Source organism: Galeopterus variegatus, unplaced genomic scaffold (assembly GCF_000696425.1).
Source record: "Galeopterus variegatus unplaced genomic scaffold, G_variegatus-3.0.2 Scaffold2039, whole genome shotgun sequence".
Classification (NCBI taxonomy): Eukaryota; Metazoa; Chordata; class Mammalia; order Dermoptera; family Cynocephalidae; genus Galeopterus; species Galeopterus variegatus.
This window is the reverse complement of record NW_007728150.1, coordinates 232,374-239,941: the sequence shown is the minus strand read 5'-3', so window position 1 is coordinate 239,941 and position 7,568 is coordinate 232,374.

Here is a 7,568-nt window from a genome sequence, read left to right as displayed (position 1 = left end):
CCAGGAGGGCTTGTCTCAGTGTGCTGAAGAGAAAACAGATGTCAGGGACAGGTTCTCAGCCTCTGACGTTCAGTCCACTTTACAATTCTCTTGCACAGGCAGAATGAGAAGGAGGGATTCCTGCTTGCCTGACTGAGCCAGTTTTATGCACATGGAAAATAAATAGCTGTCTCCACCATATGATTCTGGAGCTGGGGTCAGCAAACTCTGTAAAGGGCCAGGTAGTAAATATTTTAGGCTTTTCAGGCCACATGCAATCTCTGTTACAACTACTTAACTCTGCTGTTCAGGCACAAAAGCAGATATAGACAATGTATGAATGAATGGGTGTGGCCGTATTCCAATAAAACTTCATGGATGCTGAAATGTGTATTTCCTGCGATTTTCATGTGTCTAGAACAATGTGCCTAGGACAATGAAGAGAGTTGTGTAAATTCTCTGTATACATACTGGTTGAATGGGTGAACAAACTTTTCCCTCTAACCTGAAAGATTGGAGCCGCCAGAACAGTGAAGGAAGGGGTGCTGGAAGAGCGGGGCAGAGGTGATGAAGATAAAGTGACCAATTCATGAGGTTCCCACAGGCCCCGGGCCTGGGACATGCTGAAGTCCTCTGATGCTCCAGGAAGCCCGTGAGCTTGGAAGAGGCAGGACACAGGGCGTGCCAGTGCCGTGGAGCCTGGGAAGGGAGTCAGGAAAGACTGGCTGCCCACAGCACCTGGAGAAGTGGCACCCAGGCCTGATGGACTCACCAGATCCATTTCAGTGGAGTGGTGCAGTCCCTGCCAAGGAAAATGTCAGGACTGACAAGATTTGGCAAGTCCCTGAGAAATGAGTTTGTGCAATGTAATGTCAGAAGGGCCTTTGGGGATGTGGGGCAAATCCGAACAGAAGGTGGAAAAGTGTGCATGGGATGTCAAAACCCACTCCCTCTGTAGGGAAGTGTCAAGGAAAGGGAAGGCTAAAAGAGGGAAGAAAATGAAGACACCCCCCTTAGAGTCCTTCCAAACCGGCTACACGTTTTCCTGGGTCAAACACATTGTAAAATGCTATAGGACTAGATAAATGCAATGGATATAGTATGCATTATTAAAAAGAACCAGGGTTTCTCACTGTGACCACAGTGAAAAATATCAACCAAGGCACTTATGGGGTGGAAATGTTCTTAGAGATAAACTGTCCCAGCAAAGGGGCTCCAGCCTTGATTTCTCACCCTGAGTTTTCCTTGTGCAGAGCAAGATTAACAACAACCATCCCCATCCCCTGGCTGCACATTAATCTGATCCTCATCTCTTGCTTATGGACATTTGGATCTGACTTGGGGATTCCCATACTTGTACAGGGATGGACCAAATCAGTGACTTTATCTTTGGTTAGATGAGTCAAGCTATGGCCTTGTGAGACCTTCCAGAGGTTGGTACAGGGAGCGAGGTCCCTATTTACCTGGCCCGGGAGCCCTAGGATGAAGAGAACCACTAGGACAAAGTGAGCTTCCCATTTGAGCTCAGGTCTGTGCCTGCAACAGTGGAGGTCACTATTTGGGGCCAACACAGGAATCACAAAACTTTAGGGAGAGCATGTGATGAGTTGTGGAGACACATGCTATATGTCTCTTCCTTAATATACCCACAGCAGCATGCTACAGTAGCTAAGAGTCTGCTAAACCTGCAATCATATCCCAGACCTCGACCTTACTAGCTCTTTGGGAAGTTACTTTACCTGACCCTGGCTTGTTTCATCAGCTGTAAAGTGGGAGTGATACCTGCTTCATTGGCTTGTTGCAAGGGTTGATCAAAATAAAATGTGTAATGCAACTAGTACAGTGCCCGACACTGGGAAGTGCGTGATACATTGTATTTGCTATTGTTATTTTTACTGTAGTTTAAATGAAACCATTACCATTTGCTCTTAGTTAGCAAGGCTCAACTCCCATTGCCCAGACTCCATGACACAACATCACCTACTCCTCAAACTCGTCTGCCAAAGTTTCCCAGTGGGGAGGAGAGCAAGCAGGTGTCCAGCTGGGTATGACCCATAAGTGGCCCTCCGCTCTCATGAAATGTCCTTGAAGTCTCAGCTTTAACTTAAACATTCTTGCCAATGTTGCATTTTACCTCATAAAATGTTTTAACATATCAAGTCTTGTGAATTTGTTCTCCTGTAATCTGGGTAACTTTAAGTCTCTGAGAAGTCAAGCGTTCATCCTAAACACAGACCCCTGTGTTAGAGAATCTCAGACTAACCTCCCCTCTGGCCGTGTACGATTGGATACGTGGAAAGAAGGAAGAAGTGTCATGAGCAAAGGTCTAGAGGTTGGGAACACAAATGAAACTCTCATTGAAACTTAGTTCCAGAAACCAGGAGCTGGGGCTCTTTCTCACCTGAATGTTGCTAATCTTTGTCTCGTTCCAGTAAAACCTGATCCCCCAGGAGCCAAGTGTGCCATCCCAAGGCCATCAGTCACCTTCAGCAACCACGCAGTCTCTTTTCACTTTCTTACTCACTCCCTACACATTTTCCATCTGGATCAGAGCCCTGTGCAAGCATGGCTGGCGCCAGACATAGCTCACGGGCCTCCCTCAGGACTTACAGTCATTAAGAAATTCTCATAACGAGCACTTTGGCACCAAAACACCCAACCTTCCCTAACCCTCTCAGTGGCCAGCCTTTGGGCTCCTACCTCCCCGCTCCCAGGCCAGGCACCTATTCACTGTGGGATTGTCCTGGCTTCCCCATCTCTTCTTTTCCTTCCTCTGTGAAGCTTCCTTCCTGGAAGTCTTCACAAGGGCTCCAGGCCAGGGGAGGATGCATTATGATGTTCAGTCAAGTGTGAGCTGCCTCAGTGTGCTGAGCTGACTTGCCTCTTATCACCAGACCACTCTGATATCTCTCTTCCAATTTTACACGTCTTCCTCCAGGCTCAAGTCAAGACGTTAGAAATCTAACAGTGCCTTCCTCCCATTGGCACATTGGCCACCACTGAGGAAGGCTGCTTTGGGACTCACTGGTACATAATGGTGCTGTAGGAAGGAGCCCCTGGGAGCTCATCAAGTCCTTAGAGTTATTTTGTGGTGTTTGTTCTGCATCTTGAAATGACAGCCTGGGCCTCTGAGGCTTGGCTGCAAGGAAGACATGGCACGTGGACATGTTTTACTGAGTATTCCAAAGCAGTTGGGATCCTTTGTCCATGCAGATGGGATCTCTCTTTCTGCTTGCTCCCTACAGTGCTGAGCATATTGTAGGTCTCAATAATGCTGATGAAAGATCTATCAGTTTCCAGCCAACATGTTTAGCCCTCTTCCACACAGATACCAACATGGCACATCAGAAATAGGAGCATCGATTCTTTCATTTGGAAAATCAGAGGTTGCCATAGGGCAGCATATAATGGTATTACAGACTGGCTATAAGATGAAACCTGGAGAGCAGGCTTAGGCTTTAATCCAGATAGTAAAGCATCACTCCTCATCTGTAAAATGGAGATATAGCTGCCTAAATAATACGTATGCTGTGAAACAATTTAGCAAGGGTGAACACTTAGCAAAGGGTTTAGTACATCACAGACTCGCAGTCATGATCATTTACTTCTTCCTCTCTTTGATTGGTCATCAAATTCAAGTTGGTAAAAGTGGTCCTTTGGAAGCTTGGGAGAGAAAGATGTGTCCATTTAAGATAGTGGGAAGTCAAATTATGAAATTCACTCTTCCTAGATGTGGCCCTGATGGAAAATACAAAGAGCTTGGAGGATCATTGGGATATATGGCGATAGCTATTTCTCTGGATGTTGAGTTCCTGCTCTGCCTTCCGAGGTTGTGGATGAGGCTTCTCATAGTCCCTTGGTGTCTCTGCAGTCGTGAGATTCTAGGCTGCGCCGACTCCAGGCTGCTGAATCCATGGAGGCCTTTCCTGGGCTCTGACCTTCTTTGTTCCACAATGACTGGCTAACACGACAGCACACAAGCTTAAAATTAGTCCGAGATAGAGTGGCTTCAGAAGTCTCCTTAGGCTTTGGGGAGGGACATGGGGGTGCTCAAACAGGGTGCAGGAAGAACAGAGCCTGCAAAATCACTGCCCCTTGTCAGTAAGGCAGGTCGTGGTGGATGACACTCACAGGACTTTGTGCCCTCTCCTCTAGCCTGTTCCCCAGGTTGAGGCTCTCTGGCCCTGCAGAGCAGGCCTCAGCCATCCTAACGCTTCTCTACTCTGGCAGAGACAAAGATGCTGCCTCTGACAGAAGAGTAAGCCCTTGAGGTGATTGTAACCACACTAGGATTCTCTGGTCACTCGAGGGTGTGGGTTTGGGCCGTAATCCCAAAAGACACAATCCCAAATACCACAATGCGGAATGTCGAAATCCTGAGAGATCAAAATCCCGAAAGTCAAAAATTCCTAACATTTTTAATGTATTTCATGTTTGCATCATTTCCAATACAGGGGTATAAATTGTGTAAAGACTATTCGAGTTCTCATTTGTTTTATGCATTATTTGCAAATTTGACTCCACAAAGTGCACCATTACAACACTGATTTTGTGTGTAAGTGTTGTGCGTGCACATAACAACATTGAAACTTACTCAGTAAGTGAAGTAATGTCCTTTTTGAACATATGCCTTTGTGAAAGATAAGATTTCTTGAGATCTTAGCTCTTTGGGTGACAGCGTATGCGTTGGTGACCCATCATGGTTTTTAATCGATCTCAAAAGACTTAGGTTGTTTGTCACTGTATTTTAGATGACCACAACTGTAAAACTGTGTGCACACAATTGCCAGCCATAGTAATATGCATTTATACATTTCGCTTTTTGACCTATTTATGAATACAGTTCATCTGCTCATAACTGTTATACCCATAAGACTGTCTTTAGTATATCTGAGTGTTATGTGTGCAAAAATATATATGTTATTATTGCCTATTTTATTGTGTCAAGAGGCCTATGAAGTATCCTGTCATGTTTTATATGTTTCTCAAATTAATCCCCCTTTAAAATGTAAATAAATGTTTTTTAAAGAATTTTTTAATTTATTTTTTTCCAGAATTATACTTTTAGGATTTTCACCTTTGGGGATTATAATTTTGGGGATTTTAAACTTTAGAGATTTGATCTTTCAGGATGTCAACATTTGGGATTATGGCATTCGGGATTGTGTCTTTCAGGATTGCAATTGGCACTGGAGGTTGCAGGTCTGACCGTGGCTCTGACACTGTTTAATTTCCAGAACTAAACTGGGCAGATTTTTTTGATATCTGTTAGCTTTGACAACCGCAATGAACATCTAGAAGTCAAAAGACCAATGAGATTTCATCTAAACTGCTTTTGTTTGTTTTGTTTTGTTTTGTTTTACTGCTATAACAAGAAGGCAACACCTACAAAATTTTGTAGAATGAAGCCCCTTTCTTAGTGAGGTTGTTTTTATTTAAGCAGCACCTTATTTTCAGGAAGCTAGTAAATCAACCAGAATGTGTCCCAGAGGTAGGTGAATAGGAATAATCATGTGAAAAGTTTAAGTCACCTGCCTCGATCACAGAGCACAGGAAAGCTGAAGAGAAGGAGAAGCCACAACAGGGGTTAGTTTTATAACTCCTAGTTTACAATTCTTTCTGCAGAGATATGTATTGTTTATTTGGTCTCCAAATTTCAGCCCCAAACAAGGCTGTACTGTCTTAAAAGGAAGCTCACCCATATCAACAAAAAGGTTTCTTGCTGTAAAGTTCTCCCTGGTTGTGGCCTGAGTCCTTGGCCTCTGGCTTGCTCCTGCAGCTGCAGTGCCATCCGCAGCTGCAGTGCCATCCGCAGCTGCAGTGCCATCCGCAGCTGCAGTAATCCCACCACTATGTTCGCTGCTTCTGATTCTGCTTCCAGACTGCCGAGAAGGTTTAGGTAAATGTCATGACCATGCAGACCAGGCCGCTGCAGAGCCAGGCTTCCATCTTCTCAGTATTGCTCAAGGCCCTGTTATTCATTCCTGCTGGGTTTTCTATCCCTTTCCCTACCTGCCTCACATTTCTAAGCCACCCACTCTTCCCATCACCTTGAACTGCACCTCTCACTCTCAGCACACAATCTCATGGTTCCCTGCCTTCCTTCTGTGGTCTCATGGCTGCCCGCATTCTCACCTCCCCTGCCTTTACCTCAGCAGCGCTCTGGACCATCGCCCCTTCTTCCTGCTGCTTTCCAAAGTCCACCCCCGCCCCCTTTCTGCCTCTCCATGATCTTGCTCCATCACAGTCCCTTCTAGTGCCTTTTCAATCTCTCCCTCCTTACTGATTCCTCCTCGAGTATAATTCAAGGGCCCATCAGCCAAGAAAAGCTTCCTTGCACTCAGCGCTGTGAAACTTCTTTGAAGTCGTGTCCAGCTCCCCCTCTTGCTGCCTCTCCTTCACATTCCGTCCTCAGCTTCCCCTTCACTTAGACTGTTCTCTCCGAGATAACCACTGCTGTGATTTCAATGTGTCCTCTAAATTTCATGCGTTGGAAACTTAACCCCCAAATTCACACATTGATTGGAAGTGGGACCTTTGGGAGGTAATTAGAATTAGATTAGGTCATCAGGGTGGGGACCCAGGGTGGGAATGGTGAAGAGGAAAAGGGACCTGAGACGACACACACTCATGGGATGATACGCCAGGTGCGGCCCCTCGATCTTGGACTTCCCACCCTCCAGAACTGTAAGAAATAAGTTTCTTTTCTTTATGAATTATCCAATGTGTGGTATTCTGTTACAGCAACAGAAAACGAACGAAGACACCATCGTTCTCTTTATTGCCGAACCAAACTGCCTCAACATCTCCCCTTCTTGGGTCTCCTTGAAGCCTCAGAAATGCGTTTCATCCCTTCTTCTCAAACTTGGCTCATCTCCACTTGGCCTGCTGTTCCCTCTTGTCTGTTGCATTGGCTGCTCTCGAAGTGGGCATTGCTCAGAGTTCTGTCTTCCTCCTAGTTTGGGCCATTTCTCCCTTTACTGCCTTCATGGAAGTCACCACCAGGAACTCCAGCTCCATTTTTCCAACTGGAACTGGTGTTTTCTTTTCTCCCTCCCTCAAACCCACTTCTCTCTTGGAGTTCCCTGTCTCTGTCATGGCCACAGTCGTCTTCTGATGTCACCTGAAGATAGCACCCTGCTTGCTGACATTTCCCTTCTCTTACCACATTTAACTGTTCTCCCCTGACCTCTGAAGGGTCCCCAACATCCATCCTTCTCTCCAGGAATACTGCCTCTACCTTGCCAGACCTCCTCCTCTCCAACCTGTGCTATTGAAATTGCCTCTGGTCTGCCTGCCTCCAATGCCTCCCCTCTCAGCCTGCCCTTTCTATGGCTCAGTGGTCTATTATGGAAACACAGGTGGGGTCCCATCACCACTCCTTCACCCACTCACCCCCATCCTCAAGGCTCCAACACCTGCCTGTGGTTTGCAAAATAAAGTTTGGCTTCTGTAGCCTGCTGTTGAGCCTCTCAATATGGCTCTATCTTAACTCTTCGATTCTATTTCCCACCCCTATTAACACATTTGTGCGTGCGCGCGCGTGCGCACACACACACACACACACACACACACACACACACACACGT